Source organism: Xiphophorus couchianus, chromosome 9 (assembly GCF_001444195.1).
Source record: "Xiphophorus couchianus chromosome 9, X_couchianus-1.0, whole genome shotgun sequence".
NCBI lineage: Eukaryota > Metazoa > Chordata > Actinopteri > Cyprinodontiformes > Poeciliidae > Xiphophorus > Xiphophorus couchianus.
The window spans coordinates 12,057,104-12,076,093 of NC_040236.1; the positions used below are offsets into that span (position 1 = coordinate 12,057,104).

The 18,990-nt window shown below is 36.6% G+C and overlaps 1 protein-coding gene across 1 annotated transcript in view; it reads right to left on the bottom strand.

The window, feature by feature from the left end:
• The window catches only part of fbn2b (fibrillin 2b), a 73,440-nt gene extending 69,440 nt beyond the window's left edge, over window positions 1-4,000 (bottom strand). The window contains exon 1 of the mRNA XM_028027679.1: window positions 3,870-4,000. The gene's annotated coding sequence lies outside the window, so the exon portion shown is untranslated. The remainder of the gene's footprint in view (window positions 1-3,869) is intronic.
• Window positions 4,001-18,990: the final 14,990 nt, after the last annotated feature.

An 18,990-nucleotide genomic window follows, 5' to 3' on the forward strand; every position in this document is an offset into this window, starting at 1 on the left:
TGTTCTCCCAAATAACAAGCATATTTTTGGACTGTGGGGAAAAACCAGCAAACCAGAAGAAAAGCCACAATTGTAACAGAAGAATCTGTCAAAAAAAATAAAAATAAAAAATCCTGGGGAACTGATATTTGAGCTCGAAGCATTCTTGCTATGAGACTAGAGGGCTAACCATGACACCACCATGTTGATCCTCAGTTTTTTATTGTTTTTCAAATGTTAACACAAATAGCCAAGCTTAATATACAGCGCAAGAGAGCAGAACGGTAACCAACAGTAAAAAAGTAAAATAACTTTGTGGTGTGTTCCAGTTTGCGTTTCCCCTGAAACTAATAAGATTTTTAAATTTGTTTTAATCTGTTTCAATAAAACAACTTTAGGCTGCAAAAAACAAAGAAGCCATTTGGTTAGAAAAAAATATTACTCAGTGTAAAACTCAGACAAAAAACACTACTGCTGCTTTCCGATCATTGAATAAATCAAGGTTTTAAAATCTGCAACAGTCTGAAGATAATGAAGAGTCCCTTATTCTAACCATATTAAGAGTATAAATGGATTTAAACTAGAATGTAGGCCGAAACAAATCTTCATTTATGGTCAGACAGAAATGATTGGGAGCAGGGGAATGTCTTAATAAGTATCACATTCTAGCAGTAAACCACTGGAGCCACTTCCTTCAGTCAAACAAGGTAATAATAATCTACACTAGTTCTTCACCAGCTGCTATCATCCTTAATTTAAAATTACATCCCATCATTGCTTCTGTATGGATGATTTTTTTCTCAGAATTACGATTCAAGAGGTGCATAAAAGCTTTCTAAAAATGGAAAACTTCAACATAAGTTTCACTTAGGATTCTTAAATTGCATAATGACGGGTCCAGAACTTGTATTTAGGAGAGTCTCCTCAAGTCTCCGCAGAGTGTTGGATCTCCTCTCTATCTGGAATAATACATCGTTAGTCTGTCAAGAAACGTCGGACTGCAAAGACATGATTCCGACCTCCATTAAACAACATGCAATTTGCTTGGTTCTATTTTTACATTTTATGGGCTGCCATAACATTTGTCCTCACTAAATAGTCGATTCTGAGCACAGTTCAGTTTGCACCATCTATTACAGGACATTCGCCAAGTTGCTAAATCCGTCCAACAGACTTTTCTCTCTTAAATTTTATTTTTTATGGTTAAAAATTTGGGCCCCTAATATCTATAAAACAATAAAACATTTATGCAATCCATGCTATTCCCATTACCTCCTCAAAGCTTTGGTACAATCAGTCTATTTAGTTATTTATACTTAAATAACTAAATAAACTGCAAAATAGGCTGCATAAAGCAAAAAAGTCATTTGGTTAGAAAAAAATATTACTATATTATTATATAACTGAAAATGATGGAAAGCAGGGAACTAAATGCAGAGCCAGAAAGATTAACTGGGGCAAAGATGTCAAGCAATTTACGGTAAAGTCAACAACTAAGATTATTTTTTCTGTCCACCGACGTTTGTTCAGGATGAGGGTTTGCTTTAAAGTAACCACCTGAGTTTTTATAGATAACTTTTTAACAAGACCCATTAAATGGCTAAATTGATTCAATTGTATAATATTATAATTTGATTAATATGACTTTATTTGGATAAATCTAACTGGAATCTAGTGAACTGGATGCATCTGAATGGAACATGAACCATATTGGATTTTACATGGACTGGAGCTGCTTCTCCTGTGTTGGGTAAATATATATCAATTGTCATCAGGCACTATAAAAATAAAACCAACTTCATTTATCTTAATTAATTTCACCCAGGTGATTCATAAATAACCAACAACAATTTAAAGTATATTTGAGAAACCAATTTATTGAGTTACATTTAGAGTTTATGTGCTTCATAAAGCCTCAGTTTCTGAATTTATTTCTAGTCTATGTAACAAACCAACACAGAGAAGAAAACAATGGTGACATGGAGTGAAAATCCAGGACTGGGATTTAACCTTTTTTGCTTACATTTGTATTCAGTTCCCCTCAGTCAAGACTTTGAAGGACCACGTTTTGCTATAATAACATCTGAGCATTTTCCATCAGCTTTGAAAATCTACACACTAATTATTTTCAAATCACCTCAAGTTCATTCAGAATGGCTTGAGATCAAATGCTTCAAAGTCTGGCTACAGATTCTCATTTGGATTTAGGTTTAAACTTTGATTGGGCCACTCTAATGTATTCAGATGTTTTACTCTAAACCACTCCCTGAAGCTCTGGGTGTAGGTAGAGTCATCGTCATGTTGGAAAGTGAACCTCTGCCACAGTCAAAGATTTTGCAGACTTTCTTCCAGTATTAGTTCCGTTTATCATCCCATCAACTAAACCCAAATTCTCTTTTCCAGCTAAATAAAAGCATCCCCACATCATGATGCCACCACCGCCATGTTTCATTGTGGTGTTTGTTCAGATTGTTAGTTTTCTACCACACACAATATTTTCACGGGTGTCAAAAAGTGTCACTTTGTTCTCATCTGGCTCATATCTTTATTGACTATAAAAGCCATATGGCCATCTTTAGTCTGTTCCATTATTTTTGATCCAAACCTTCACAAACTGAAAATAGTTGAAATCAGCGAAGTAAATTGTTGGACTGTACCCAAACAAGCCAGAGAAGACTTTTATTTGTCCTCTAAAGCCTGTAAATGTATTGTTTTACAACCCTAACTAAACTGCATTATGTCTTAAATTTTAACATCTTACATTAAAATGAAAGACATTATTGGTCCAGCTGCACTGGAAGCCATGAAGTGTTTTTTTTCTCCCCTCTCCCCGCAGCACAATGTGGGCCCCTGATGATATACAACCTCAGTACATCCAAACTCCATACCCCCCCCACCCCCCCACCCCTCCATCAGGAGCCTATACCACATATGTGGCTGGACTAAAGCACAGCGACTAGATTAGCACGGCATTTTATAGTAAAGCATAAAAAATTAGAAGTGACCATAATTATAATTCAGATTTCTGCAGTAATTTAATAATACTTAATAAATGTAAGTCGAAATCAAAACTTTGAGGTGGTCTGTGCTGCCTCTCCTAATGCTTCCTCTACAAGTGAAAGTTATCTCTAAATCCCCTCAAATCTGAGACAAATGCTTCAGCTTGCAGTCAGGACGTTATATGGAGGCGGGATCAGAGCCGAACAAAAGAAATGCATGATCAATGACCCGATTGAGGAGAACTACTGTCAAATTAAGGCAGGGAAAGGATCCGTCCTTAATGAGCATTGTTGCAGCAAAGCTATTTTCTCTGTCCATCTCCCAACATTTAATGTTGGATCAGTGGTTCGGATGTATGAGATGCAGACAACCTCAAACAAAAAATCAGGGAGAGATAAGCGAATCATTTGCTACACACACAAAAAAACTATATGAGTCAGAAAAAGTTTCTGCTGCAGAAAGCTGACAAAATATTGTAAAATAAAAAAAATCTGACAATGCCTGCCGAACTCCATGAATGAAGAAAAGCGCAACATCTTCTCCAACTCAATAAAACACAAGATATTCCCACACAGAAGAAAATGTCTGAAAAAATCCTTGAAAGATAGCCATGACACTAAAAACAAAAATTATATATACATTTAAGCAGCTGAAATGTGAACGCGTTTTCTACGTCTTTCCGTAGCAAGCAATAAAAAGTATAACTCGCAGGCGTCAAACATTAAACTTTCCGCAGCTTCTGCGCATCCTAATCTGGGTCTTTGGTCCTAATCTTGAAAGCAGTCGTGCGTGAGCGGATAATCGCCACAAAACAACGGGGTTCCTGAAACAAAGGTCTCAAACAAAGCACTTTCACATCCAAATGGTAAGATTAATAAAGAAACAAATACCTTGCAACAGTTCGAAGTGCCTCAGCGTCGAGGAGCCCGGCAATTTGAAACGGGATATGAGCCCCAGAGTGGAATATTGAACTGTGGGGCTTGTGAGGGGAAAAGGCAAAAAAAAAAAAAAAAAAAAAAAAAAGTGAAGGAATTGCCCGGTTTCTGCGAGGGGAGGGGACACAGAGCGAGACAGAGGCAGAGGAGGGGGGTAGTAAAGGACTGCAGGACAAACCCACATTCCTCAAGACTCCTGGAGTTGTTATAACAAGGGGCCAAGCAGCGAAACCCACTGTGGCTCACATGGCTTCACTATCATCAAGCCGGAGGTAAGGGGGAAAAAAAACTCACCTTCAGGCGAAATGAGTGATGAGATAACAGTGTGGTAATGTAAATAACCTTCAGGTCATATCAATTACCACTAAAGCATGGAAATTAAGATTCATTTTTAAAGCATGGTTGATTTTGTTCAGTTGGTAGGAGTGTAAATCCTAATTTCACAGTTAAATGTGCTTTCTCTTGTTCAAACATTCCTGCTGTTTACTGCCTGGACCCTGCAGTGATTGGTGCGACTGACACATCCTTGTGCTTTGTTACCTCTACAGCTGATTGGAAGCTAACATTGAGAAAGTGGCCATCTGGATGGTATATGAGAGAAGACAGCTGGGCACATCTCAGATCCTGCTGCAAGTCTAGAAGAGTGGAAAGTTCCAGATTAAAAATTATCTCGCCTCTCATTGCTGGCTGTCCTCCCTTCCAGAACAGGGGCTGAATAATGTGAAATAGCTAGAACAAGCTGAAACTTTGCAATATGCTAGGTGTCAGAAAACTAACCTTGAACACCCTATCATGATAGTGAAACATGGCAGTAGCAGCATCACAACGTGAGCAGCATTATGGAGATGGTCTGAAGAAAGGTAAAATGCTAAAAAGTGCAAAACTGTTGAAATAGGAGACAAGACTTGCTTTCCAGCAGAACCATTGTTCCAAACATACAACCAGAGCTCCATTAGACTGGTTTGGATCATGTGTAATAGTTTTGCATAGTTGCGTGTGTGAACGGCTTTCACACGAATCCAATTGAGAACCTTTGGAGATATTTGTTGCTTACAAACACTCTCCATCCAGTCTGAGTGCACTCTTTTGTACAACAATTTAAGTATCCATGTTTTTAAATGACTCAGTTTACTTATCTTTGCTTTGGGTATTTTCATGAATGATTGAAATAATTATAAAAATGTACAGTTTTAATGCATGTTTAAACTTTGTGGTATGTAGGCAATGGTTCTGATCCCATATTGGGCCAGAATGAAATAATGTAACAGATTATGACCTGTAATTAAATTAAAATAACTATGAAACTTCTTGTGGGTGGATGACACGTAATCACACATCTTAGTAGGCTTTTACCATCTCATTGACCCAAATTGTGAACACTAATTACTTGGATTATTATGCTGATTTTAAAGCAAAGAAATATGATTTAGCATATGTTTTTTTTTACATTAAATCAGAATAAACTTTGCTTGTTTAAGATCCATAAGGATTACCAAAATTATATGAATATTTTCTAAATGTTACAAAAATGAGAGAATTTGTCTAGTTTTTACTTTGTGTTAGTTTCTTCAGGATCAGAAATTGGATTTCCTCAGTGACAGAATTGCCTTTTAAACTCTTTGACCTGAATCAGCCATTTTCAGTTTCCTTCCACAATCTTCTTACAATAGTTTGCTGGAGTTATGGCCCATTCCATAACTCCATAACTGGTGTAACTTTGGCATGTTTGTGGGCAGTCTTACTTTCACACACCTGTCCTGCTCTATCTACAAATTCTCCAGAGATCAGGTCTTTGTTATGTAATCCAAGACATTAACTTGGTTGTCCTGAAGCCACTTTGTAACTAATGGTAAATGTCCTAATTTGTCTAAACGTTAACTTTCTGGCATGTCATGAGATGCTGCTTCAGTATGTTCACTTCATGTTCTTTCCTCATATTTTTTATCTATTTTGGAAAATGTGTCAGTCCAAAACATGATGCTTTCATCGCCATGCTTCAGTTTGGATGGTGTTCTCAGGCTTACAATGTTCATCCTTTTCCTCCAAATCACAGTAATTATATCCAAACAATTTAACCTGAGTCTACAAAAATTAAGTTGTTTTCATTTCACTCCCTTACCAGCTTCAGCCAGTATCTTCTGCTTTTGTTTTGTAGTTGATACAAGCATTTCAAAACATGTTTTTCATTATTTGTCATTTCTTTCTTGAACTGTAAGATGAATGGACATTTCCATGCTGCTTATACTTTTGCATAAGTATTGGAAGAGATGAATGTGGTGCCTTTATTTTGTCATGTTGGTCTGATTTAATGTCACAGTGAGATGTAGAATGTGTGAAAAAATGGTTTAGACTGAAGGTAATGTTTTTTTTCTCAGTTTAGCTGCCAATACTGGTATACCTAAAAGTCCCATTAAGGCTCATGAGAAAGTTTATTTCCCCCTATTAGGCATTTTTGCCTCATGTCCACACAGGAAAAATATTTTTCAGGGCCCAATTTCTTATTTTTATTATTATTTTAAATAAACCGGTTCTAGAGTGACAATTTCAACCTTATTTATTCATGTAGACAAAAAAAGAGACTCTTTTGTAAAAACAACTACATTTTTATCCCAACCTCTAACCTGACCTAAAAATATAAACCCATCAAACACAACAGCAACAGAAGTGGATTACATGTTTGTCTTCTTGTTTATACCTGAAATACAGAAGAAGCTCAACTTAATTGTCAATACGCATATAACACTCCACTTGCGCTTTGCTATTTGCCGTTCTTGTTTTTTTTGCCATCTTTACTTGTAACCCAGCGTTGAGGCTTTATTGGGGCATACTCCATGATTCGTGCCACTTAGAAATCTGGGGGTGTGAAAATAAAATTTTTGGTCTGTTCTGATTCCTTTCAGAAAATGTCCCTGGTGTTTCTGAAAACAACAACCCATTTGGGAAAGTCCTAGGAGATAATAAAATGACTGATTCAGTCTTAGGGCGAGCATTAAGATGTAGTTTTTTCCTGGATTATTAATCTACCATCTGTTCCAAGTCCCTGCAGCAATTTGCCACCTAAACAGAGTTGGCAGGGTAGAAAAAAGTTGGTGTGAGTGTTTTCTGTTAGTTTGTTTTCTGTTCTCTTAAAGCTACAACATAAATCACTTTGAGTGTGGTCTTTTGGAAAGCTTGGCGTCTCTTTTGCCAACAACATGGTCATTGCTTGAGGCTGTGTTGCTTTCTTTTGCTATCCTTCTAGTCTCTTTTTTGATATGTTGCATTTGCTTGAAGAATGCTCTTGTCTTTGTTGAGTCTGTATGTCTTCCTTTTCTGTGTTTGTACTTACTGTTTGTCTGTGTGGGTGTGTTTGTGATTTTTTTGCTGGCTGTATTTCTTTGTGTTTTCATGGGTGGTTGTTTTCTCTATGCCTTTTGTTCACTTACACCATTTCATTGTTATGTCTCTGAGCAGTCCTTCTGCAAATCTTCACTAGAAATTAGTCTCAGTTTACTTTTGCTTTAAGGTTTGTTGTATTTTTTCGATGATGTTTGGTTTCAATTTTTGTGTAATTTATGGTTAGATAGCACTTCATGGAAAGAAACTATGAAATATGACTCTCTCTTTACAGAAAGGAATATAAGTAAAAAATACAATTATTTTTACTGTGTAAAAAGCAAACAGTGCTCTGATGCAGAACTTTTCACTGAGTTTGTTTTTCCTTTTTTTCTGCCATGCGTGACAAGCTTCACTGAGTCCTAAAGGAACCTGTAAACAAACACCGGTGTTCAGGACAAGGAGACCATGTTTGTCACCACAATCTCTTTGGAGGAGGATGATCTGAGTCATTATACAAGGGTACGTCTCCTGCCTTTTCACACAGGGACTGACAGACAGGGTAATAAATACTTTTTTTACACCATCAGGCATTAGGTAGATCAGAAGGAAGCTGCATAGATATCTCTTATTTTATTTCCCGTGACGTGCACTCATAAGCTTTTAAGAGAATGAGAAGTTCTGTTGTTAAATCTGTACTTTGTTTTCATTAAATGATGGAAATTGCAACCATATGTGTGATGCTTTTGTTTTTAATCTTTGATCTGAATGTACCCCAATCAATCCATTATTCAGTTTCCCTGAGATGAAATTACCTTAATTTCTGCCTTGATTCTCACAAGATATTCTTTGATGGAAAAAGCTTTAGTTTTTTGGGAAAGATGATTCACATGATTTTAGAAATTTGAATTTTGTTTTGCTGATTTGTGCCTTGAAATGATTTGAGCATACCACCTCACTCTATAACTTACAACTTTTATCATCCTATTTCAGAATTTGTTGTAGCGGGGATCAGTCTGCTGTGGAACCGTGACATGAAGCAAAGTCATGCAGAATGATTTGTGGTGAGCTGCAGGAGTTCTTGTGGAGTCTCACATTGATACCATGCATGGATAACAAGAAAGAAGTAGACCCCATTTAATCCAAAATCCTTTAGGATTGTGTGTGTGTGTGTCTCATTTTTTTTCTCTTCCATATCCTTCCAAGCAGTTCCTCCCTCCTCCCTCTAAACAGAACCACATTTCGCCATGCATTCATCAAGCTTTAGAGGCAGAGGTGCTTTCACTGACGCTCGATGATTGCCTGGCAAAGCTTACATTTTGCCAGACAGTCATCTGGACTGTATTTTACTTTCAGAGCTTAGGCAAAAAGTACTTTTACCAGCCCTCTCTTCACATTTTTCTCATTGCTTTCTGTTTCTCACTTATTTTCTGTTCATACGTTTGTGAACACATACAGTACGTGTCTGGAGCCTAAGATGTTTTTTTTAGTCAAGAATTTTATAGAGAAGATGTAATGAGAATGGGTTCAAGACAATTTATGGCACAAAGATTCAAGCATGCACTTTAAAAACCAGACACTGTCATGTTTACTATCAGTCTCTCATTCTATTCATGAAAAACAGTCCTACTGAGACTTGCATACAACATCATTGTGATTTCATGGGCTTATGATGACAAGATGAAGATTTTTGTTTTACACCGCCTAAATGACATTAGTTTCTTTTTGTCTTGTCCAAGAGGAGCATAAATGTGGGAGTCTCATTCAGATGGTGTGAAAAACTTCACAGCAGAACAGAAACCAGATGAGGTTTGAATTGTCCTCACATGAGCACACACTCACAGTGCCAGACAGACGTTTGCATACACTCATCCTCAGATGTATTTTATTTTGGATTTTTTAACAATTTTTCTCTATTGATAGTGCAAGAATTACAAGTTAATTTAACTTGTAAGTTCCAAGAATTGGAACTTACAAGTTAAATTATCTTTTGATTATTAATTGGGTGCACAATTAACCCAATAAGTTGTTTTCTTTTCTTTTACTTTTTTTTTTACATGCAAACAATTTATACATACACATAGATCCCCACTAATGTTTTGTCAAATGTTACCTGGTGAGTAGTAGCATCACCACATCCTTTGTGTATCCATTAATAGCTTCCTGGCTTAATTCTGGCTGGTATTAATTCTGGTATTCATGGGAGGTTGCAGACCTCCTTGAGCATAACTGCCTGTTCTAATGATTTATTAATCAGTGCAGTAATACACACAGTGGAAACTGTCTTGGCATGGCCACAGGAGCCAATATAAACACTCTTCCTCGTCTCTGTTTTTGGGGAAACAACGAATCAGCAAGACTAAGGAAAATGAACAGTGCTCCTGAATTGACTGCTTTGCAATAATGAGCCAACAGTGTGTCAAGTAGTATTTTACTTGGTATTTCAGCTTTCCAAGATGCATTTTCTTTTGAATACTTTAGAAATGCTCTTTGATAAAAATCGTCCTCAGTAAAAGTTTGTGATCATCAATATCAAAAGCTGCATTAAACTCAAAAAATGCCACTCCAATCAGAAGTTTTCTGTCAATTTGTCTTAATCAATCATCAGTAAGAGCAGTCAGTGCTGAGTATCAGTTTTTATACATGTCACAATAAATGCACTTTAGGTCAAAGTACTGCTTTGTTCAAGCACAGCTCCTTTTAATAATTTTTTTAAAATCAGTAAGATACTTCTGGGTCTGCTTTTGCAGGCTATTTTGCTCCATCAAAAGTTCAATAAAAAAATTTTTGCCCGCCAATGGATCAATTTTTAAATTTTTTCTACAAAGCTGGATAAACACATTCATCAAAACACAAAGATATTGTCTTAAAGTTTTTCTACAAATTTGGATAAACACAATCATCAAAACACAACAATATTGTCTTAGCTATTAAATTAGCTGAGAAGCTTCCACCCATATTGTCAATTTCACAAGGTTCATCAATATTAATTGTTCACAGCAACTTTTCTATTTTATCTTCTGTTACACTTCATGACATCATCATCAACCCAAAGGGATCTCCTTCCCTCTTTCATCCTTCATTCTTCAAAACCATAAGCCATTTTTACTCATTCTTCCCGTCTAAAGATTCATTTAAGTATTTGTCCTTCGTTCCATTTGACAAATTAAGGGGGACCAATCTTTTTGTTAGTTATTGAGAATTTAATGGGTTAAATTAATGTCTGATTTGTCTCAAAATGGAAAAGGAGAGATTTTGAGTCAATTCTTTGTAAGTGCTCCAGCTAACCTCCCAGCAAAGAGAGATTCACTGGTCATGTAAAGCTGCCCACAAGGATAAATCAGTGCATATCTAGGTTTTGACTCAGATGAGATTTAAATAGCTTTAATCAGCAGTCAGTACCTTTCTATTTGGGTACATTCACAAAAACTCCACATAATTTAAGAGCCAAATGTTAATGTTCCCCAAAGTATGATCCAATAAAGATTTGCTTCGGTCACAAGTTTGACTTGTCTACATAATATATACGTTGACAGAAATGCAATAAATATGTCTGGTTTTTATGAGCTGTTTAAATTTGCAGTAACATTTAACATGCATTGGTCTCTGCCTGAAACTAATCATTATATGCAGACATTTGTAAGTCATTTATTTTTATTGCTCATTGCTTTTTAGCTTTTGTAAAAATCACAGATACATGTAATCTTGAAGTCCCCTAACCACAAGAACAAAAGTGTCATTCTAACCTGATCATAAGCATTTGTTAAAAAATGTTAAATGTGCAAAATGTTGTTTTCTGTCTTGGTGCAATGCAAAGAATTCATGCCCTTGTACAAATTTTCATTAGTAATTCATTTTGCAATGTCGTTTAAGAAACATACGTAGATCCGAATATTGCTGGCATAAAAATTGTTTGAGATGATACTAAAAGGTTGCATTATACCTGCAAAGGAAAGTTTATAAAATTCAAACAATACTGGAGCAACAATTTCTTTAACTTGTGGGGAATCTAATGCTTCTAGGTAGGAAGTATATTTTACAGTATCAAACACTGAAGTAGCAGAAGCACAGAGTAATTCTCAGCATCAGCAGAAACCAGTAGATCATTATGAAGCTTTAAAAACTGTTTCTGCAGAATCCAGCTTCTGAAAAACAGACTGGAATAATTATGCAAGTGAGCTAGTAAAAATGTAACTGTCATTAAACTTTTTCATATTATTGTGCACACTACAACAAAAAATTAGGTCTTGAAGAAAAAAATAAAGACATTTGTCTTTAACATTAAAAAAGGAGAATGCCCTCTTTTTTCTTTTTATTTAGTTTCTTCTACAACCAAACAGTGTTTACTGACTTATGATGTATAATGTGGTTTGCTTTTATGAACCTCCTCCTACAGCTTGTGTGAATATGAGTATGTGTCAAAAGGGTCATTGACTTTATTTTTGAGAAACCACTCAGTGTCAATTATTTTGTTTCAGGTTTCACAAATTGAAACCATATGAAGAATTTGTAATTAAGCTTAAAAACTCTGTCCAGATTTCACCCATTCATTTATTTTGATACTTTTCATATTTCTGTATTTTATTTTCATTGTCTTAATCTTTCCCGGTGACAAAAAGAGCAATGAAGGGCAAACCCAATATTCATTGGTCTGACAAGTGAAGACTAATGACAGAGGGTCTTGGTCCTATCAAAAAATGTTTCCAGAATCTTCCTGTGAAAGGCAGACAAACAAATGCGTGATTTTTGAGAGACTGAAATCTAAGCTATCATCTGAGACTATGATATCTTAGAATTGAAAGGATTGGTACACTCTCCATTACAACCTATTTCTAGAAATACTCGGCAGGACTTTGCATTTGTTCTGTAAGAGAAAAACAAGCTGTGCTTCAGTCTTTGTAAAGGAAACCAAATTGTTTTTGAAGTTTTCTTGCCCTTCATCAAGTAAGACAATAATAGGATGTGGAGCTTTGGAGGGATTCAATAAATTCAAGGAGTTTGGTTGTGACTCATTAAGTTTTATGGTTCCAATTGTGAAAGATGAGTTTCCTATCAGTTGCTTTGGCTCGTATTGTGTTTTAAAGAGGCTAGCCTCATTGAAGCATGGCCTGCATATAGATAATTGGGTTGTGGTAAGAAGGAGCTCAGCGTTTTCAAGTTGATTTAAGAATGTCATCATCCTCCGATGGTTTGTGGTGTGGGTCAGTACGGTCAGGGTGGAGTGTGACTGACTTTGGATGATCTTATCTGGGAATCTTGTGGGCCAGTGATGATTTTAACTGCACGAATGGAAGCATGTTGTCAGCTCTGCATACCCAGACACAGAAAAAAAAACACTTGTAGCCTGACAAACTGATTAGATAGCTTAGATAGGCACACCCTGCGCTAATTCCTTGATTACAAGCCGGTTATTTCTTGCCTCACCGTTCCTTGAGCAGTGTTTTTTTTCTTTCTTCTCTTTAAAGCAGGCCCTGTGCAGCTGTGCTAACGCAATGATGCAGCGGGAGTGGAATGTAGGTCCAACAAGGGCAGAAACAAAGGATGTCAGTGTTCACGGGGGTATGAGAAGATGTGATCTCATGAAGCATGAGTACATCGGTGTGTTTGCAAGGTTAACCTGCAGAGGATGATGATGAGGAGGAAAGATTTGCTTCACATGTCCACAGCTTCTTTTTTTCTTTTGGAAACCAAGTGATGAAGAAGGCAGACATACACGTGATGTTGGTCCCCAGTGATGCAGCAGTCTGCAACTCTGCACAGCCTGCTTGGAAATGGTTAAATGACTGTTAAAACATACAGTGAAGAGTGGTGTGGATTGAGTTTGATTTGTGGCTAGCTCTTGAAAGAGCTTGGTTTCAGTGGGCCGTGGAGTCGAATTTTTGGATATGCTTGTGAAATCCCATATCCCTTGTAACAGCAAAGACAAAGGTTGCTCCCACTCAAACACACACACACACACACACACAAAAGAAAGAAATGACAAGAAAAGGACAGCAAATGTAAATGTGGAGCGATTCCACGTGAAAAGGAAAGAATCCTCAGGCTGCTTTCGAACAGTGTAAGGGGCCTAATGGCTTTCAGATGTGTGCAAAGTCTTTTGTATTTTCAAAGGAGCATAAAACATTCCTTCTGAGAGGAATCCAAACAACGGCTGGAATTCATAGGCTGAAAACTCACAACAGCAGCTCAGACTAATGATTAACTCATGCTAGCTGATGCACCACGAATTATACGTTTTGTCTTCACACTAGTGGCTGTTCCGTTTTCCCAAAAATCGTGTTTAAAGTGTCTGAGCGCCATAAAGTTCAGTAATGCTCCTGTTTTCTCTTGCAGCAGCGGGTGCGAGGGGTTGGGCGGGGGCTGTGCTCTCAATGTTTCCTGTTCAAACCTTGGGGGAGCTGAGACTTGGACGAGGTGAGGTCATTTCTTGTTCCAACTGTAAAGTTGACTGCAATGGAGGAGGTGTAGCGGCAGAGGGTGGAGAGCAGCAGCTTTTCTTCACATTCTTAGCTAAATTTCCCATACGGCTGCTCCATGCTGCACCATGGGTCCGCCAGGGAAAAATTTACAGTATAAACCACAAAGATGATCTATGACTTTTTAAAATATCTGAAATGTCGTAGTTATTGGTCTAAAAATTCTGGCATTTTAGAAAACACAGTTGTTCCTTTCCAGCCTGAGATTCTCCGTCTTCTCGCTATATGAAGCAATGACAAATGTAAAATGTAAAACATATCAAACAACAAATGCAAATGCGACTGTTTTTCTGTTTTTTATAGGCTATGGCAAACGCAGGAGTCAAAGATTGTGCATAAAATTAAAAATGACCTAAAGGATACATATCCAATGTCTTTTTTTGAGACATTTAATATGACACAAATGTTATATAAAGACATGAAATGCAGTTATTTTGGTCTAGTTCTTTTACTTCTACATGCATAATCCCTCTTGGCCATGTAAAAAACTTTGCTACACCAGTGATTCAGAGTTATATGTAAAAAATTACAGCTAAAATCTTACTTCTATCATTTTCTCAACCATCTTCATCCATTCATTTTGAATCTGTTCAAGATTCTGGTAAAGACAAAGCTAGAGAAGAAACAGATTTATTCTCTAGTATTGATAAAAACACCTAATTCTCAGTTCATTTCCTACCAACATTGGAGCTGTTGTCTGATTTTCATCTTATTTGTTAAAGGAGCAGTGTTATGTAAATTCAATCTTTTTGGTCTCTATATCATGTTTTAATATTGTTTCCTCATTATAAACGTACCTGGAGTATAGTTTTGATTCTTTCATTCACATTTGAGAAATCTTTTAATCTCCCGTAGCAACCATTCAGGGGTGCCTAAACGCTTTCTCTCAGAAAATGCCACCTATTGTCACAAAGTTTCTTATTGGAGCTTTGTGTTATTGGGGTTTAATGTCTTTATACCCAATTTAAAGATGTTAAATTGCAAAGTAACGTTTCTTTTAAGTCATATTTGATATGTACAGCATTTTTATTGCAGCTGAAGGTAACATGGTATCTTGACTTTGCTTTAAAATGGCTCTATGTGCCTGGAAAACACATAACACCACTCCTTTAAGACCTGATCAGATACCCAAGATCTCTTTTCTCTATCCTAGATGTACTGAGTGGATACTTCCCCAGCTATGCAAAAGACATTTTGACTCTACTGACTTGAAGACTTTCCCTGCTCATACAATCGAAGGTTATCAGTTCAAATTGTTTCAGCTAAAGTTGGCTTAACAAACTGCTTAATTGTAAACTTAGTCTCTTATATTGTTTTTAAGATTTCAAAATAGCAAGGGTGGAGGCTGGTTACTTTTTACTGAGAATGCTTGAACTTTTTTTTTATCTCCATTCTATATGTTTGCAAGTTATTGCACAATAAATTTCTTATGGCTACAGAAGAGAAGTTGTTATTCACCCTTTTCTGATGTTTAATCAGATTAAAATTTGCAGTGAGATTATCCGTAAAATACTTAAAATATATAAATAAAATATTTCATTCTGCTTCATGAAAACTGGCCGAGCACTCTGTTAAGAGTTGGAGTGCAACGCTTCTCTTAATTTGCCTCATTTGAACCATAAGCTTTCGAATTTTTGCCTCATTTGCTTCCTCAAATAATCCTTTTCAACATCTTCCTGAAAAAGCTGATGAGAGAACACAGTTTGAGCTTTTGCAGTTAGTGGCAATATTTTCTCTGTGTAACAGCCTGGAGCGGGGATAACATTAGCAAGAAAGGGGGTTTTATATGAGAAAAAGTGAGTCATGGTCTTGCTGTCAAAATGATTTTTGTCATGAGGCCTTATTGCACTGGACTGTGTTATTTGAAGGTGCCAATAGAAGCTTTGGTGAACTGAGCTGCTCTATGGTTCTTTTCAAAAATTTAGATGAAGCCTGATTTCATTATGTTTTTCTTTCAAACAATCAGACTTCATTATTTTGAGGTCACCTTAAGCAACTTCTTTTTAATCTTAGCAACATGGAAATTAAGTACCAGTAATGCTTTTGGAATTGCACATTTCTTTTAATAAGTATTTATAACCTTTGCACTGTTCCAGATGTTGGTGTTTTACAAGAGGACTAACCTAAAATAATGCACGGTAATGACACAAGGTGTGACACACTCCTTGCCTGCCAAAGAGAAGCGTCCACACAGCATGATGCTATCAGTACCATCGCCAATTGTAAAAAAAACCCAAAAAACTCAAGAGTTATAAATACTTTAAAAAATAGACCACTCGTGTTCAAGATGATCTTGGAAGTTCTTTGCTGCTGTTTGAGTTTTGCCAAATTATAACCAATTTTGTTAGGTTGAAAAGTAGCTAACACAACCTAAATGTGCTGAATTAAAATGAACAATCTCAATTTAATAATATAATCATTTGTACTTAATTTAAAACCTACAAAACACATAAATATTGTTACATTCCTAAAATAATGACCTAAGTCTTTTTTTTTAGGCCTAAAACATATTTTTGAAAAAACGAAGAGGAAGGAATTTTTTTTTTTTTGCTAAACTCACTTTTGCCATAAAATCACTGGCCATTATTTTAGGAAGGTACCATATATTTATTCAGTAAGGGGTTCAAACAAATTAATGTGCTTATGATTTGCTGCTGACAAATTCTCTGTTTCAGTTTTAGTGTTTGCTCACTGTCTGCACAACATACAGTGAAAAACTGGCTTTATCCAATCCAAAAGACTGAACTTAGCTGTACTTCCTTCAGGCAGTGTGAACCATGATCTCAGTTGTAATTGGCAAATGAAAGAACAGGATGTCCAACCAGCAGTCTAACTACAAACTGCCCTCTTTCCCTGTTAGAAGACTCTGAGCAAAAATGTGTGAAGGCATCTCGTTTGCCTATGTTCACCAAAACTTACAAGAACAAGAGGAGGCTCCTATGAAATGCTTATTTTAAGTAATTAAATCTTTTCAAATGTTGAGAACGTATGCTTCTATAAGTATAAACACAACATAAACTGAGTTTAAAACAAAATCATTCAGCTAAGACCCAAATTATGAGAAACTCAAGCTTTGCCAGTCTGCTACATTTGTTTAGAGTCAAACTCCCCTCGCAATAAGACTTGCATGTGCGCTCTGAGCCTTATTAAAGCTGCATATCAACGGACCACCCAGGAGTTTTACGCAGACCAATATAAGACAGAGGTTTGGAGCAGAAACACAGAGTTGAACATGTGTAGCAACAAGTGGGAAGATCTGAGGAGTTGGTGAGTCAGTTTTCACACTCTGGGCTGCTTATGTACACAAGTTAACAGCCGACTCCATCACATATGTTTGCTTGCACATACATAAACTCAATGCAAAGCTGAGGCCACAGACATCTTCTTTCTTCCTAAAGACAGTTTGGCTTGAAACTATCAAGTGATCCGCAATGTTCTCTGCTCTCCGTTTCGTTTCCTTTAGACATTTATCCTGTGCCAAAATCGAGCCAAGTTTTGTCACTTCTAGTTTTCCACAGTTTTCAATTTTCTTCCATTTTTTTCTTCTTTGAGCTATCCAAATACTCAAAATTTGCCACACGTAATGATTGTAATTGAGATGTTCTGTTACTAGTAAGCTTAGCTCTGAACAAGAACTGGAGACACGGACAGACTGTTCTGGATGAGTTATTGGAACTTTGAAGCATGGACATTTACTTCTGTAATACAAAAAAAGTCAACTTTTCTTATTTTGGAATAAAACTCATTGTGTTCATGCTTAAATTTTAGATTTGATATTGTTCTTTCACTTCAGATTGTTATCTCACATGCAAAAAGATCCTGTTTGCTCGCAAAAAAGCTCTACTTTATCTTTCATCTGACAAAAGTATAAACTACTTCTGTTTAAATCCTATTTTAACATAGACAAACTTGTTTATGAAAGCAAATGTCATTGATGTAGATTTATATTAAAAACAAAGACAGTTTGCACAGTTGTCCAAATATCCTATTGCTCCACTAAGTCTGCAGCCTCTGTTATTCTGTCATTGTTTGATTCAGAACTGCTGATGAGGTAGTGGTTTGTATCATTGTGTTGTTTCCTGACCTAATTTTGTCCAAGTTTCAGCTGTAGGAATGATTGCATCAGTTTTCACTGATTGCAATGTGCCAAAATCCTGTAACTGCAAAACAATCGCATGTCAACATTCCTCCACTGCTCTGCTTGAGAGTTGCAATGAGGCGTTTTGCCTAATTCTTGTGTTTGATTTTCATGTAATGTGGCCTAATCAGAAAGAATGGAAGCATTTTCATACTTAGGTTTGGAAGGAAGATATTTTTTAGAAGAAAAATAGCTTTTATACCACCTTCCAACAAAGCATTTGTCCAGTCTTTTTCTAATTTTGAGATAACTAATTTTGAAGTTCAACTAGCTAAATGATTCCTGTGGAACCAGAGCTATAGCTGATATATTTAAAACAAATGTAATGTCTCTTAGATGAAGTTGCTGGGAACATTTAACACTCTCCTAATTGTTCCTTTTATGAACTTTCCCATTCCCGCAACATGGAATGGGAAAGTTAAAATGGAAACGACAAAACCATGGTGCCCATTAATTTGGAAATCCAGAAAATAATGGAGGTTTTATTATTTGCTTCTATAAAAAAGATACATTCCTTTAAAGTCCATGTCTTGATTATTTTATAACTTACTTTAAAAGCTGCATTTTTCTTCCAAGATGAGTTGACACATTTTTATTTAAATTATTTTTTGATATATTTTTTTCATTAATATTAAAAGAACTCCAACATTGTTAGCCATGGGAATGTGAATACCCAGAATATGTTTATTTTCACTTGCATCAATCACTGACTTTCTACCTAGGAATTTGTTCCTCGCCGACGGTCCCTGCCATGTTTTTCCCTTCATAGACAAGTGCGGTCCTGCTCAGCTGGGCCGTAGCTGCTTGTCACCCCACCAACTCTCCAACGTTGGGCTCCTTTGATGTGTCGAGGGCCCCCCACATGGAGAAAGCAGTTCTGTAGGCACACAAGCAGACGGAGCCTGGAGGGCAGGAGGGGAGGGGCTGTCACGATGAAAAATGGAGCTGTGGCAGTCCAGCTGTTTGGTCTTTCAGCCCAACACTAAGCCACTGAAGAGTCAATATTTGGTGCTTTGTGAGTGTCATTCAGTCAGACTCTGTGAACACTTAAAAGAGCCTCCAAGGCTGCTGTGCTGTTAGTTTTTTGTTTTTGTGGTTGGACGATCTTTTACTCCTTCAAAGTTGTTGGACACACCTTTGAAACAGA